The sequence below is a fragment of the Myotis daubentonii genome, chromosome Y (genome assembly GCF_963259705.1).
Source record: "Myotis daubentonii chromosome Y, mMyoDau2.1, whole genome shotgun sequence".
NCBI lineage: Eukaryota > Metazoa > Chordata > Mammalia > Chiroptera > Vespertilionidae > Myotis > Myotis daubentonii.
In genome coordinates, this window is record NC_081862.1 from 11,151,039 (window position 1) to 11,167,904 (window position 16,866).

General features: G+C 42.1%; 1 pseudogene; it reads left to right on the top strand.

Annotated features, from left to right (window-relative positions):
* Positions 1-13,530: 13,530 nt before the first annotated feature.
* On the top strand, positions 13,531-14,377 carry LOC132225491 (transmembrane protein 50B-like; annotated as a pseudogene).
* Positions 14,378-16,866: the final 2,489 nt, after the last annotated feature.

The window sequence follows — 16,866 nt, forward strand, 5'->3', positions numbered from 1 at the left end:
ACATGGTATATAAACAATAATATCTTCCTCTCATTTAAATATAGCAAAGAAGTCACTTCTCTTCTTAAAAAAATATTGTTTAAAACATTAACTCATTATTATATACTAGAGGCCTGGTGCACAAAAATTTGTGCACTTGGGGGGAAGAGGGGATCCCTCAGCCCGGCCTGTGCCCTCTAGCAGTCTGGGACCCCTCGGGAGATAACAACCTGCTGGCTTAGGCCTGCTCCCGGTTGGCAGAGGTCAGGCCCAATCCCTAGGTGCAGCCCCTGGTCAGGTTCAGAGCAGGGCCGATTGGGGGGTTGGGGCACCACCCCCTGTCACACTCAAGGCAGGGTTGATGGGGAGGTTGCAGCGCGACCCCCTGTCATGCACAGAGCAGGGCCCATCAGGGGGGTTGGGGCTCCATACCCTGTCATGCACAGAGCAGGGCCCATCAGGGGGTTGGGGAGCTCACTTCTGTCATGCACAGAGCAGGGCCCATTAGGGGGTTGAGGAGTTCCCCCCTGTCACTCACAGAGTAGGTCTGATAGGGGAGTTGTGGGCACCGTCCCCTGTCACACACAGAGCAGGGCAGATCAGTGGGTTTGGGCACCGCCCTCTATCACCCACAGAGCAGGGCAAATCAGGGGATTGAGGCGCTGCCACTGTCACACTCAGGGCAGGGCTGATGGGGAGGTTATGGCTCTACCCCATCACACACAGAGCAGGGCCCGGGGGGGGTGTGGGGGGTTGGTGTGCCACACCCTGTCACACACAGAGCAGGGCCAATCAGGGTGTTTGGGTTCTGCCCCCTGTCATGCTGATCCCGTTGCCCGGAGGCCTCTCGGCTCCGCTGATCCCGGTGCCCGGAGGCATATTACCCTTTTACTATATAGCATAGAGGCCTGGTGCATGGGTGGGTGCCAGTTCGTTTGCCCTGAAGGGTGTCCTGGATCAGGGTGGGGGTCCCCACTGGGGTGCCTGGCCAGCCTGGGTGAGGGGATGATGGCTGTTTGCAGCTGGTCACACACCCTTCAGGGTGGGAGTCCCCACTGGGGTGCCTGGCCAGTCTGGGTGAGGGGTTGAGGGCTGTTTTCAGGCTAGGGGTGACTGAACTCCCAAACGCTCCTTTTTTCCTTTTTTTTTTTTTTTATTCTGGGCCACCTTTAGTTTGAGGCTTGGCTCCAGCTCTTAGGCCTCTGGCCCTGAAAGTAGGTTTCTGGCCTTTGCATACAATGTTGCGTATCTGCTGGCTGAAGTCGAGTGGTATTTGTTACAATGTTTGAAACTGCAGGCTCATAGGCCTGCAGCGGCAGGCGGGGAACGTAGGAGTCCTCCGTCACTGAAGCAAGGAAGCCTCATGTTAGTTTCAAGCTGCCTGGCTGCTGGCAGCCATCTTGTCTGACAGTTAATTTGCATATCTCGCAGATTAGCCAATGAAAAGGGTAGCGGTCATACGCCAATTACCATGTTTCTCTTTTATTAGTGTAGATTGCATCATCACGTGATTATTAAAAGTGTATAACTTTTAATAACAGGCTTTTATTATTATAACTAGAGGCTGAGTACATGAATTTGTGTATAGGTGGCCCCAATTGGGGGGGATTGGGGCTAGGCCAGCTTTGGGGAGTGACCAAGAGTGATTGGCCACCGGGCCCCACCCATGATTGGGGGTAAGGCCAACCATGGGTAGGGACTATGGGTGGTGGTCCAGCTGGCCCCATCTAGGTATGAAGTGAGGGGCCGATCGGGGGTCAGCGGCCATGAGAGGGGTTTTTGGACATTGGCTGGCCAGTCCCATTCCTGATTGGTGTGGGGTGGGGGGTGGCGATTTGGGGCAGGGCTGGCTCAGGGGAGGGGTCATGGGCTGACTGGGGTGCTGGGTGCCCATCGGAGGTCGGGGCAGCTAAGGGAAGGGGCTACAGGTTGGCCAGCCAGCCCTGCCCCTGATTGGGTTGGGGAGGCCAATCTGAAGTGGGTCCCAGCAGAAGTAGGGGCTGCAGGAGGTTGGCTGGCTGGCCCCTCCCCCTATTGGGGTGAAGGAGCAATCATGCATAGGGCCAGCAGGGGGTAGGTTGGCTGGCTGGCCCCACCCCTTGGTTGGGCTGGTTCACTGGCCACAGTAGGCATCATAGCAACCAGTTGTTCTGGTCGTTACAGCGTAAGGTTGCTGGCTATATATATATATCATAGATTGATAGATAGATAGATGATAGATAGATAGATAGATAGATAGATAGATAGATAGATAGATAGAGTATAGCATAGCATATTACAGTATATTCTCAACACCCAAGTCCAGTCTCCTTTTATTTGAATACTTTTCCACCTTATCCTCACTCATGCTTTTATCCCTCTGGTAACCACCATGGATTTGTGTAGGGGTAGGGCTTATGTTTCTTTGTTTGGTTTGAGGCTTTTGAATTTCACATGTGAAAATATTTACGATATGCCAACAGATCTTCTTGATTAATTAAATTCCCCACTTTGAGATTCCCCTAAAAGACACACAAATATCTTTATATATTTTTCCCATTAAGTAAAATTAGTTTGTACACTCTGCCCAAATTTCACGTAAGAAAATTTCCTACATGATTGTTCCTGTGTCATATAAGCAACATGGATAAGGAAACGAACTGCCCCATACTCAGCCCATTTTTATGATTTCCCTTACTAACCATGCTACATGAATATCCAGAAATGGTCTGTCATGCTGCAGCTGGGCACTATCTCTTGACCATCAATGTTGTGAAAGTTTATATTTAAGCCAAGCCATATTTTTACTTCCACTCTCAAGATTTCCTGGGAAGCTGTCCATGAGTCCACAGGTGTAATGTGGTATTCCAGCAGACAGCATTGAAACCAGGGGTAATTTGGTAACTGCTTATATATCTGCTTTGTCCTCCAGGGTTCTCCCAGCTTTTATCTTGTAATTGTCACTTTACATTGATGCTTCCCTCCTTCCATAGATGGCCTATTATGACCCTGTGGGTGACATCACACCCATGTCATAAAAGATAACTCAAGTTGCTTGGTAACTTGGTGGCCCTTGGCTGAGCATTTCATCTTTGAAACCAGACACCTTTTTAAATGTATCACAGAAATTTTTGCTGGATGGTGACCCGACCCTCATCTTAATGTTTGCCCCACCCAGGTTGAACCTACTTGAGAATTATAGGGAATGAGAGACAGTTGAGGTGCCCAGATAGACCTTATCCAGAGATTGAAACTTTTGACTTCCCTTAGATCTCTGGGAAATCAGAATACATATAGAGTTAGGCTCCAAACTTGCCCATCTATCTACAAAGCAGTGAACCATGATGATGAATCTTGACAGCATATATAATTTTTTCAGTAACCCAGGAGAAAGTAACTTATTCAGGATTATTGAAGTCCTCTGTTATGGTCTCCCTGTACATTCTCAGTAAGGACACTAAAGTGAGATAGGAGGAGGAAGGTTACATGCTTGTCTTCTGGGTGGAGGTGATTTTGAATGTTTTATGGTGATCAAATCTCACTGCTCCAGTTTTATCAAAGAACTTTCTATTACAAGTTAAACTTAAAAGAAGGCCAAGATTTATTCCTTAAAGAACCATTGTTACTTATGGGTGATATCAGTCCTTGGTTGAAACTCCTGAGCATCTGCACTGTGGTTAACCTCTAGGTCTTCCAAAAGTTTACAACAGAATGTCTCTCACAGGGAAATTTGTAGAAAGAAGACTCCTGCCACCACCATGATATGAAATAATCTGATGTGAATGGAACCACATGTCATACTTTCCAGAAAATAAGTGCGCAGTAAATCGAGTAGTATAGTTACCATCCCTTTTGAGGAAGAATCAGCTGATCTGGATACATTCGTGGCCTTGACAAATCCCTCAGAGAGACTAAAATATATGTTGGGCACAAGACCTAGGAACATCCCCTGTGCTTCTCTGCCCATTTATGGGAATGGAAACAACTTTCACTATACCACACTGAAAGTGATAAGGCTAGGAAAAGATTATCTAGAGGTAGAGGAGTGGTGATTTAATAAGTATTAGATGGATTAATTGAGCTAGGGGACAAAACTTCCCATAATCAGTATAGCAAAGCATAAATAATCCTGGTAGGAAAATGTCTGATAGACTTTCTTTGAAAAAGTAGATGGTATGAGATTATAGGGAGGAGCTGAGGCAGACCTCAGGACCCATAAAGAATGTCCTCAAAACCACCTTCTCCTGCAGGGGCCAATGAAGAAAGATTGGGCTGAGCATGGTCTTGAATCACAGAAAGCATCAGTGAACAAACAAAACCCAGGGGATCCATGTGTATCCGTCTTATGGCTGGACTCAGAAGATGTACCTGAAGCCAGCTGAAAAGGATACCATGCATGGTCTGTTACATCAGTAAGCAAACATTCTCCAAAGGACAGTCAGGGAGTACATGATACAATAGGAACCTCTAGTGTCCCTCTCAGACCTTATAGAGGAACTCCTCCATATTCTCCATAGCATGGTGTGCTTGCAGTGGAAAGATTATGAAGTGCACCATCTACCACTTTTTCTGGGGAAATGTGCAAGGTGTTTTCTGCTGCTTTGTTTGGTTCAGCAACTTCCCATTTTCAGTTCTTGTACAGCAGGTGTCCCAGTTCAGCCTTCTTCACTCTGTCAGTCTCCCTGATACTAGCAAGAACATCATCACACTATGCACTACCAGTGCTTTTTGGGTAGACATTTTGCTAGTACCTTCATAACGAAACTTCAAACCTGCAAACTGCCTGGATGTCTCAGCCTTTGAGAGGTAAGACAAGCCAGAGAACAGTCTTAGAAGTAATCCACCAACATTGCACAATGTTCCAAAGCTAGGCAGGTGGTCTCCTGTGGGATCTCCCAACTTTTATGCTCTCCTAAGGATTATTCTAGTGTTGTCAGTGGCAACTTACAGTGAGTCTAAAAAGTCTGAGTAAAGGCTACCTTGCGGGGAAAGTGCACTCATTCCTAAATCACGGCATCTGAATTCTATCATGAGCCTGTACACAGAGTCACAAATGCCATAGACTAGTTTCATTTGAGTACAACAAAAATACACAGAATTGCCCAGGTGACATGGCTCAGTGCTGAAAAATCAACCTAGGAACCAAGCGGTTGCCGGTTCAATTCCTGGTCAGGCTACATGCCCAGATTGCAGGCTGGATCCCCATTATGGGGCGTGCAGGAGGCAGCCAATGGATGATTCTCTCTCATCATTGATGTTTCTGTTTCTCTCTCTCTCTCTCCCTCTCTGTTCCTCTCATTCTAAAAACCAATAGCATATTTTTTTAAATACACAGAATTATGTATAAATTTTTGTACATATTCAATAGAGTTGCTATCAGGAATGATAAGAGAATGGCTACATTGGTATGGGAAAGATTTTCTTTAGTGAAGTACACCTCCCCAAAGTACTTAAACATGTACTCAATGTTTATAAAGGGAATTCAAAAACTTACATGGGAAGTCCACAAACTTGTTCTTTAACAGCAAGAAAAGGAATGGCTTATTGTTTCCTTGAAAAGTAAAAGCCTCTTCACATTATTTGACAGATGTCATAGAATATATGTAAATCAATAGATATGCTTGCAATCAAATAAATGTTTAATTGTAGACACCATAATTTGCATTTCATATATGTGACATGTATTAGGCTGAAGGGCATATTTTGTCCTATGGTGGATTAGGGCAATGATATGGACTGCTGTGGATTTTCATCTGGCCTAGGACTCTAACCGGTTATTCTGGGGTCATGACTGAGTGGGCCCTGTTCCTGGCTTGAACTCTTGGGAGACAGGCTTAGGTCTTTGGGGCTAGTCATCACCCTTCAGCTTTAGATGTGGCTCTTTGCTGCTGAGATTTAGCTCATACTCACAAGCTTAGGGTAGGTTCCCAGGGTAGAATACATTCCCAGACTTGAAACAGTCAGTAATTATACCACGATGCACACTAATAATTTACACTATTGTATTGACATTGGCAGCTTATGACAAATCAAAGGGTCTGAGCACTAGAAAGGCATGTATGGAGCAGACACTCATTCTAAATCACCAATTGTTTCTGATATTCATCATGAGCCATTGCAGAGAGCAGCCACTGCTGTGAACTGGTTTCATTTGATTGGACACCAACTTCACACAGAGTTATGAAAATATATTGATTGACAGATATCCCATAGTGTCACTATAACCAGGAAATGCTAAATAACTGCTAATTATCATGAAAAAATGGTTTTAGAGAAACATTTCCAAAGTTCTCAAGCACCTCTGCAAATATTATAAAGGAAATCCAAAACCCTAGATCAGAGATCTGTGAGCTTTTTCTTTAACTGTCAGACAGTCTGTAGTTTATGGTATTTGTGTAAAGTCCAAGTCTTTCCTCAGAGTTTGTCAGCACTGATGGACTATATATAAAAGGTACATGTTGCTCTATGAGAATAAATTGTTATTTTTGTCCTGTATTAGGTGACAAGGCTTCCCTTGAACTCTCTAAGATATAGTCACAGGGCCTATGATGGGTCCTTGGGACACAGTTGGGCCATTTATGCTTCAATACTTTGAAGAAAAAGGTATAGGACTTCTCTTCACATGTGAAAACACCATGATTGATTAGGCATCACTAGTTCAGTGACAGACAGACCATTCATTTCAGCTTTGATTATTTTTTAGTATGCTGATCAGATCTACTATGAGTTTAGTGATGGGAAAATGCGCATTTGCCAGTGCCACCAAGGTATCCAATGTCTCCCATCACATTTAGTTTTCCCACTGGGAGCCTTCTTTCCCCCAATTTTTTTTCCAAGATGAGTCCTGATTCCAAGCTTCACATATGCCATTTTTCAGTCATCAATATGATTCTAAGTAAATCTGTGAAAGATATGTCACATGGACACTCCAAGGATCAGCAATATGATTCATATGACCAACCCATGATAAATCATTTGAACTGATCCTTCTTAAAGCAGGAGACAGGGGACATGTCCATGTCATATTTATTGCACCATAATTGGATGCATTTGTCAGCCTGCATTACAATATTACTTAGCATCTGTTGCAGTGACCAACCCTTTAGACATAAATGTAGAATCTCTGTGTGGTTGCCTAAAATTAATATGTTCCCTATCTTTCAAGTTTTTGATCATTTGAACAGTGTCCCCAATAAAATTATTTCCACACACATGCCACATTTCTTTTACATTTGCAGATACTATACTCATGTATTTATTCCAAAAAGCACACACCTTATCAGATTCACCATTTCTCTTGCCTTCACTCTCCTCCTTATATTTGCAGCTACTTAAAGTGTTAACTGCCACTCACAGAAAACTAAAGTTGAGAAGGTTATGTGTTTGTGCTAACATATGTTTCCAGTCCTTGACAAATCCTGAATTATTCTACTTTACACCAATATTGGTAATAGCCCTATCATGAGCCCTTCCAATTTTTCTCACTTTTGGTTTGGAACCATTGCAAAAATAAAACTATTAATGTCCTGAATCTCTTCCATCATAATATGGAGTCTTGGATAAGCCCCAACCAGAAATTTTTCAGAATATGTATGTCATTACGAAAGACATGGGAGTAAGGACAAAGGAAGCCCATTGGATTGTTATAACAGTCATCAAGCCTTTATCTACTGAAACTGTGGTCCATTCTTGAAAACTTTTCTTGAGTGGTCTCTGAAATTAGAAATTGTTTTTTTTTTACCTCTTAATGCTCTTAATATTAGAAATTATTCCTCATTTAGCTGTATGATGGCTAACACCCTATAGTATACCTGCTACTTCCCAGAATGAATGGAAGCCTCTCATGATCTTTACTGAACACATGGTACATGACAAAAATTTCTTCATATTATTTAAAAACAGAAAAAAAGTCATTTCTCTTTTCAAACAGGAGGAGGTATGACAAAGATTCTTTAAAAATAATTTTATTATGAAATATGAAGTGGTTAATAAGTTTTTATGAATTTTAATAGTATGACATGATAATACAGTAGATTATACTCCAGTATATGCTCACAACCGAAGTCTAGTTTCCTTGTATTTGAACACTTTTGCCACCTTGCCCTCACTCATGCTTTTTGTCCAGATGGATTTTTATGGGATTAAGGCTGTCATGTTTCTCTCTTTGTTTTGTTTGAGGCATTTGCATTCCTCGTAGAGAATATACATAATGTGCCAAAATATCTTCTTGATTAATGAAATCCTCCACTTTGCAACTACACTGTAATAACCCCTAAAATACGTAAATATCTTTGTTTTTGTTCATTGAGTATAATCAGTTCATACACCTCTGCTCAAATTTAATTGTGAAGGAATTTCCAATCACGAGTCTGTCCTGTGTGTTCATTTGCCATACAAGCAATGTAAATAAGGAATTTGAACAGCCCTATAAACAGTCCATTTTGATGGTTTCCCTTACACACTGTGCTTCCTGAATATACAGAAAAGATCTGCTCTGCTGAAGGTGAGCACTGTCTCTTGGTTGCCAGTATCATGAATGATTATCTTTAAGCCAAGCAATGTCTTTCCTTCCTCCCTCAAGATTTCCTAGGTATGTGTCCAGGAGTCCATGGGTCTAGGCTAAGTGAGTAATCCAGAGGATAGCATAGGGGCCCAAGGGAAATTTGTTCACTGCTTACTAGTATATATCTGCTTTGTCCTACAGCCTTCTCAAAGGTTTGATCATGCACTTGCCACTTCAGTTTGACACTGTCTTCCTACAATACATGGTCTCTTATGATTCTTTGGGTGACATCATATTCAGGTCATAGTGGATACCTCAGGTTTCTTGGTATCAAAGTGGCCATGGTTAAGAGTTTCATATTTGGAAAGGAGAGTGCATGGACATGTGTGGAGCGTCTGTATTTGTGAGTGAGGGACAGCTATATTCCAAGAGATTGTTGTGTACTGGTGGACCGAACCCCTGTCCAGGCAGCCTCTAGTGCCACTGAAAACTCTCCCAGAGCAGCCAGCTCTGCTGCAGAGACTGTGCCATCTTAAAGGGAAGACTGGCTGTGATCAGAACCCAAGCCTTACCTCAATGGGGAGACCTTGGAAACCTCCCCGGACCTTACAACCACAACACCCAGGGACCAGCTACCTCAGCTGTGAATCCAGAAATGCTGGAACTCCAGCCTCCCTGACCACAGGTGCTTGGGAGGTCAGTTCAGGGATGAAAGAAAGCAGTGCATAAAATGTAGATGGGCCCTTCATCTTCTCACAGAGCAGATAGAAGAAACAGCTGAATTAAACAATACCCACCTGAAACTGGCGAATTAAACACAGCTGGTGAGGCAATCCACAGATGGAAAGGTCAGAGATCAACTAGAAAAAGATGAGATTTGGGATCCAGGATGGAGGGAGAAACATATGCAGCAGGAACTAGAGTCTCAGAGAAAGACTGGGACCCACAAAATCCACGGCCATTGAGGTCAGTGTAGCCTTTGAACGTGGAAGGGGGTCCACAGGGCTGCTGACAAAGGGGGATTCTAGATAATAACCCACAGCTGGACTGGGCCAAAAAGTCATCCTGAAGTTCTGTACTGGTTGCATCAAGCCAGGGGAAAAGAGGCTCACAGAGACACAAGCAGAACCAGGGGGAAAAGTCCCGTGCAGTGCCGGGGAAAAAGACATTAGTCTGCACGTATCCTCTGGCTATTTTTTTATTTTTAAATCCTTACTTTTGCTTGCTAAGTCCAGTACATAGGATCTTCCAATTAAAAACACTCACTGAGACTGCAGGGGAAAGTTGTTTTTGTGGAAATTGGGGATAAGAGTGGGGAAAGACAAACAGAAAACTAGCTCTGGGACAGACTATCCCTCCAACCAGTATTAAGTGTGGCAGGAAAAGCAAAATCTGAATACTGGGTAGAGGAGCCTTTTAGCCCTGGATATTAAGACACTGTCACCCAGGGGTTGTATCAGAAATTGACTCTTGTGTGTAAATACAACAAAAGGCGAGCTGAGAACCAAAGAGAGCAGAGAGATCCTGCCTGTTTGAAAACAGGATTGTGGCTTATGACACAGAGGAGCGGTGGATTACAGAGAATTTCAATACTGTGCTGACTACCTGAAAGGAAACAGATGTACCAAGCAAACAGTAGAGGAAGTGAACAACATTCACTACTTCACATTTTTATTTATTGTTTTTTACTTAAGAAACTAAATTATTTTTTCTCTCACTTGATTTTACCTTGTTTATTATTATATATTTATTAGAGGCCCAGTGCACAAAATTCGTGCATGGGGGTAGGGGACTTTCTCAGCTCAGCCTGCACCTACTCTAATCCAGGACCCCTCAGGGGATGTCCAACTGCCTTTCACAAATCAGGACCACTGGCTCCAAACTGCTTGCCTGGCTGTCTGCCTGATCGCTCCTAACCACCTCTGCCTGCCTGATCACCCCTTGCTGCTCCCCTACCAGCCTGGTTGCCTCTAAATGCCTCTACCTCACCCCATACCCAGGACACAGGATTCCCTCCTCTGGGAAGTCACAGGCACCCAGGACCTGGGTCAGCTTCACCTGGGCTGGCCACAGCCACAGGGGATAGTGGGCGGGTGGGTTAGGAGGCTTATTTCTCTCACGAGCCACAGGCGCAAGCATAGCATTGGTGCCTGGGACCACAGGTGGTGGGTTGTGCCTCTCCCAGGCTGCAGGTGCAGCTGCTGGTACCTGGGACCACGGGGCATGTGGCTTGTCCCTCTCCTTGGCCACAGCCCCAGCTGCTGACATCCAGGACCACAGGATAGGTGGCTTGTCCCTCTTCTGGGCCATAGGTGCAGGCACAGCTGCTGGTGCCCAGACCTCAGGGTGAGTGGCTTGTCCTCTCCCTGGCCATAGGCACAGGCACAGCTGCTGGCACCACGGACTATGTGGCAGGCGGCTTGTCCCTCTCCTGGACTGCAGGCACAGCCACTGGTGCCTGGGTCCGCAGGGCATGCAGTTTGTTCCTATCCTGGGCTACAGGTGCAGCCACTGGCACCCAGGACCATGGGGCAGATGGCTTGTCCTTCTCCCGGGCCACATACTGGCTGGTCCCCATTTATCTCTTGTGAGATCATTTGTGCCTGGCTGGTCCCCATTCCCCTCTCCCCATTGTTGACTGTCTGAGCAGTTCTGGCACGAGAGTGCAAGGGCATGAGGGCATGGGGGCATGAGGGCATGAAGACGTGGTGACCATTTTCATATTAGATCTTTATTATATAGGATTTTTAGCTATTATTATGAATACTATTATTTTACCTTAAGTTTTATTTAATTTTTTTCTTTATTTTATTTTATTTTATTTTGAGATTAGCGTTCTACATTTTATTTCTATTTTCCCTTTAGCAATATTTTACTCTATCTCAATTTTTCCTTTATGCCAACACTCTCTTCCTCACTTTTTCCCTTTGTTATCCTGTTTCTCTTACCCTGTTCTTGCTTCAGTTTTTCTCTATCCTTTCTTCTTACTCCCTGTTACAAATTCATCTTGCTCAAATATCTAATTTCCTCTCCCCTGCTCCAAGCCCATACACACTTCTCTCTTTTATTTATTCACTACACAAACTTTTTTTGGCCTTTTTCTTTCTATCTTGTTGTTTTTTTGATTGTTGGATAGTTTTTGTTTGTTTTTTGTAGTTGTTTTTTTCTTTTTTTGCTTCTGTTTTTCCTCTCCTCACTTGCTCCCTTCTTCTACTAATAGTTTAACTAATGCCAATCACTAACTCAGGCCTATCTACTCTCTATACTCCTTTTCCAATAGTAAAGGAATATATAGATAGATTTTTTAAAGGGCGAAATTTTATTTATATACAGTTTCTTTTATAAATATCTATATAATTTTTATAAATATATATTTTCTTATATTTATTTTAATGTATATATATATATATATATATATATATATATATATATATATATATTTCTTTTTTGTATTTTGTTTTTAACTTTTTTGTATACAGTCATTTTCTTTATACCTCCTCTATACTGAATTTTGGCTATTTCCCCATTCATTCTATTCCTTGACCTTACCTTCTGGAAATAAACTCTGCTGCCTCAGATTCATCTGGGTGTTTATTGTTTGAATTTTTTGGATTAGTTGTTGTTTGTTGTTTGCATTCATATCTGGGTATTTGTCAGGGTTTTTTCAGATCAGTAGTTGTTTAATTGCAGTTTTCTCCCCATATACATATATTTTCCCCTTCTTTCTTCTTTTTTTTTTTTTCTCTTACATATCCTTCTTTTCTCAATATCATTTTTGCACTATTTTCTGTTCACTAACTCTCTTTTCTCTGGTGGTCACCTTTATTTGGGGGTATTAGTATCATGAATATATTTGTGTCTGGTGCCATGTGCGTTGTGTCTTGTTGTGTTGTATTTTGTGCCAGTAAGTCACTGCAGGAGAGAGCTACATAACCAGAAAGCCTTAGAGGAGAGAAAATGGGGAGACAAAGAAACAGCCCGCATACAAAAGAAAAACAGTAATCACCAGAAAAGGAAGTAAATGAAACAGAGGCAAGCAATATGACACAGAAAGAATTCAGAGCAAGGGCCATAAGGTCACTGAAAAGGATGGAAGACAAATTCAACAATATGTGTAAGAACCAAGAGGAAATGAAGAAGAACCAAGAAGAAATGAAAAATGACATTGCTGCAATAAAAAAAAACTCAATAGAAATCATCAACAGTACACTAGAAGAAGCGGAGGCCTGCATCAGTGAGCTAGAAGACAAGATAGGAAAAAATACCCTAGAGCAGCATCTAGAAAAAAAAACTTAAAAAAACAGGAGTGCCTAGGGGAACGTTGGTAAACACAAAACAAACAACATCCACATAATAGGGGTACCAGATGGAAAGGAAACAGCAAGGAATAGAAAACCTGTTTGAAAAAATTATGACAGAAAACTTCCCTGATATCAGAAAGAAAAAAACTTACACAAGTCCAAGAAACTCAAAGAGTCCCAAACAAGATGAACTCCAAAAGATCAACACCAAGACACATTATAATTAACTAGGCAAACACCAATGACATAGTAACAATCTTAAAGGATGCCAGAGAGAGACAGAAAGTTACTTACAAATGATCTCTCATCAGACTATCAACTGATTTCACAACAGAAACACACAAGGCCAGAAGGGAATGGAATAAAATATACAAAGTCATGCAAAGCAAGGGTCTAAATCCAAGAATTCTGTACCCAGAAAGGCTATCAATCAAAATTGAAGGTGAAATCAGGAACTTCACAGCCAAAAAGGGACTAAGTGAGGTTATTACCACCAAACCAGCAATGCTAGAAATGCTAAAGGGTCTGCTGTAAAAAGAAGAAATAGGACAGGAAGAAGAAACACAGTCATAAAGAATAAAAATGGCAACAAACAATACCTATCAATAATAACTTTAAATGGAAATGGATTAGCCTCAGGCTGAAGTGGAGCAGAGCCCACAGGGTGGACCACAGCGCAGGCTCCCCCCAGCGTGCCCTCAGGGTCGGTATGGGTATCAGGAAGTTGGAATACAGTATTAATGACAAACCCTGGCCTGCAGGGTGACAATGACAGGCTTCCTGGATAAAGTCCATTGGCCAGAGTGGGAATTCATTGACTGGAGTGGAATGCCATGGCCTCTGTGGGCACAGGCGTATTGTTCTCTGCAGCTGGTCGGTGATGATCAATGGCCGTGGTGTACGCGAAGCCTGAGCAGCTGACCCCCACCTTCCACACCTGTGGTGTGTTCTCCACACTGGCCTTCTTCATGATAAATGCGGTGTCCAATGCCCAGGTGAGAGGTGACAGCTATGAGAGCAGCTCTTTGGGAAGAACAGGTGCTCATATCTGGCTCTTCATCGCCTTCATGTGTATGTTCAGGTCACTCATTGCTTCCATTTGGATTCTTTTTGGTGCCTATGTTACCCAGAGTAAATACTAACATTTACCCAGGGCTGGTGGTGTTCTTCCAGAACACATTTATATTTTTAAGCACGCTCATCTACAAATTCAGGATAACTGAAGAGCTGTGGACCTGAGATCACTTTGAAACCTCATTTCCTCTGCCATATCATATTTGTAGATAGATTTTTATTATCTTTTAATGTAGTTTTCACATCGTCAAATAGAATAGATTGCACATTAAATGTTGTGTTGCTATATACTTTTATGCTCTAAGTTTTGAAATCGTTTTATGAGTTTTCTGTTTTTTTAATGGCTAGATTGTAAATATGTATATAAGACTATACAGATAGAATGTGCATATCAGCCTTTTATTCCTGCTTAGGCTTGGTCTGTGTCCTGAGTCAGGTGTGTCATCATATGATTTAGAGTTAACTACTTTGCTTCAAAGTCCCCCAAGATGTACAAGAAAGTACAATTCCTTGTAGCTGAAATAAGCGCCGAGCCATTCAAAGGGTGTTTCACCAAACTGTAATTTATTTTGTCTTAAAAATGAGGGTTTTTTTTTAGTTAAGGTATTACAAATGTGTCCTCATCCCCACCCCCATTAACCCCCAACCTCCCCCCCACACACAAACTCATGTTCCCATCCCCTTGTTGTACATGTCCATTGGTTTGGCTTATATACATGTATACAAGTCCTTCGGTTGATCTCTTCCCCTTACCCCCGCCCTCCCCTACTTTCCTTCTGGGGATTGGTAGCCTGATTGCTGTTTCTCAGTCTTTGGGTCTGTCCCTTTTCATCAGTCTATGTTGTTCTCTATAATCCACAAATGAGTGAGATCATGTGGTATTTATCTTTCTCTGACTGGCTTATTTCACTTAGCATAATGCTCTCCAGTTCCACCAATGCTGTTGCAAAAGGCAAGAGTTCCTTTTTTTTTTTTTTTTTACCGCAGCATAGTATTCTATTGTGTATATGTACCACAGTTTTCTAATCCACTCATCTGCTGATGGGCACCTAGGCTGTTTCCAAATCTTAGCTATGGTGAATTGTGCTGCTATGAACATAGGGGTGCATATATCCTTTCTGATTGGCATTTCTGGTTTCTTGGGATATATTCCTAGTAGTGGGATCACTGGGTCAAATGGGAGTTCCATTTTTAGTCTTCTGAGGTAGCTCCATACTGTTCTCCACAGTGGCTGCACCAGTCTGCATTCCCACCAGCAGTGCAGAAGGGTTCCTTTTTCTCCACATCCTCTCCAACACTTGTTGTTTGTTGATTTGTTGATGATAGCCATTCTGACAGGTGTGAGATGATAACGCATTGTCGTTTTGATTTGCATCTCTCGTATAATTAGTGACTTTGAGCAGGTTTTCATATGTCTTTCGGCCTTCTGTATGTCCTCTTTTGAAAAGTGTCTATCTAGGTCCATTGCCCATTTTTTTATTGGATTGTTTATCTTCCTTTTGTTAAGTTTCATGAGATCCCTGTAAATGTTGGAAATTAAACCCTTATCGGTGGTATCATTGGCAAATATGTTCTCCCATGTAGTGGGTCTTCTTGTTGTTTTGTTGATGGTTTCCTTTGCTGTGCAAAAGCTTTTTATTTTGATGTAGTCCCATTTGTTTATTTTCTCTTTAGTTTCCATTGCCCTAGGAGCATTATCAGAGAAGAAATTTCTTCGGCATATGTTTGCGATTTCGCTGCCTGTGGATTCCTCTAGTATTTTTATGGTGTCCTGTCTTACATTTAAGTCTTTTATCCATTTTGAGTTTATTTTTCTGTATGGTGTGAGTTGGTGATCTAGTTTCATCCTTTTGCATGTATCTGTCCAATTTTCCCAACACCATTTATTGAAAAGACTGTCTTGACTCCATTGTATGCTCTTGCCTCCTTTGTCGAATATTAATTGGGCATAGTGGTTTGGGTCGATTTCTGGGGTCTCTATTCTATTCCATTGATCTATATGTCTGTTCTTGTGCCAGTACCAAGCTGTTTTAAGAACAGTGGCTTTGTAATACAGTTTGACATCTGGTATTGAGATCCCACCTACTTTGTTCTTTCTCAGGATTGCTTTAGCTATTTGGGGTCTTTTTTTATTCCAGATGAATTTTTGGAACGTTTGTTCTAGATTTGTGAAAAATGCCATTGGTTATTTAATGGGGATTGCATTAAATCTATAAATTGCTTTGGGTAGTATGGACATTTTGATGATGTTGGTTCTACCAATCCATGAACACGGTATATTCTTCCATCTGTTTATGTCTTCCTCTATCTCTTTTCTCAGTGTCCTGTAGTTTTCAGCATATAAGTCTTTTACCTCCTTAGTTAAGTTTATTCCTAGGTATTTTAATTTTTTTGGTACAATGGTAAATGGGATTGCTTCTGTAGTTTCACTTTCTGTAAGTTCACTATTGGTGTAAAGAAAAATGCCATGGATTTCTTAGCATTAATTTTGTATCCTGCTACATTGCCGAATTCATTTATTAAGTCTAATAATTTTTGATGGAGTCTTTAGGGTTCTGCATGTACAGTATCATGTCATCTGCAAATAAGGACAGTTTTACTTCTTTGTTTCCAATCTGGATGCCTTTTATTTCTTCTTCGTGTCTGATCGCAATGGCTAGTACTTCCAGTACTATGTTGAACAGGAGTGGTGAGAGGGGGCATCCCTGTCTTGTTCCAGTTTTCAGGGGGAATGGTTTTAGTTTTTGTGCATTGATTATGATGTTGGATGTGGGTTTGTCATATATGGCTTTTCTTATGTTGAGGTATGATCCCTCAATTCCTATCTTGCTGACAGTTTTTATCAAGAAGGGGTGTTGGATTTTGTCAAATGCTTTTTCCACATCAATTGATATGACTATGTGGTTTTTTTCTCTCAATTTGTTTATGTGATGTATCACGTTTATTGATTTGGGGATATTGTACCATCCTTGCATCCCTGGGATAGATCCTACTTGGTCATGGTGTATGATCTTTTTGATGTACTGCTGA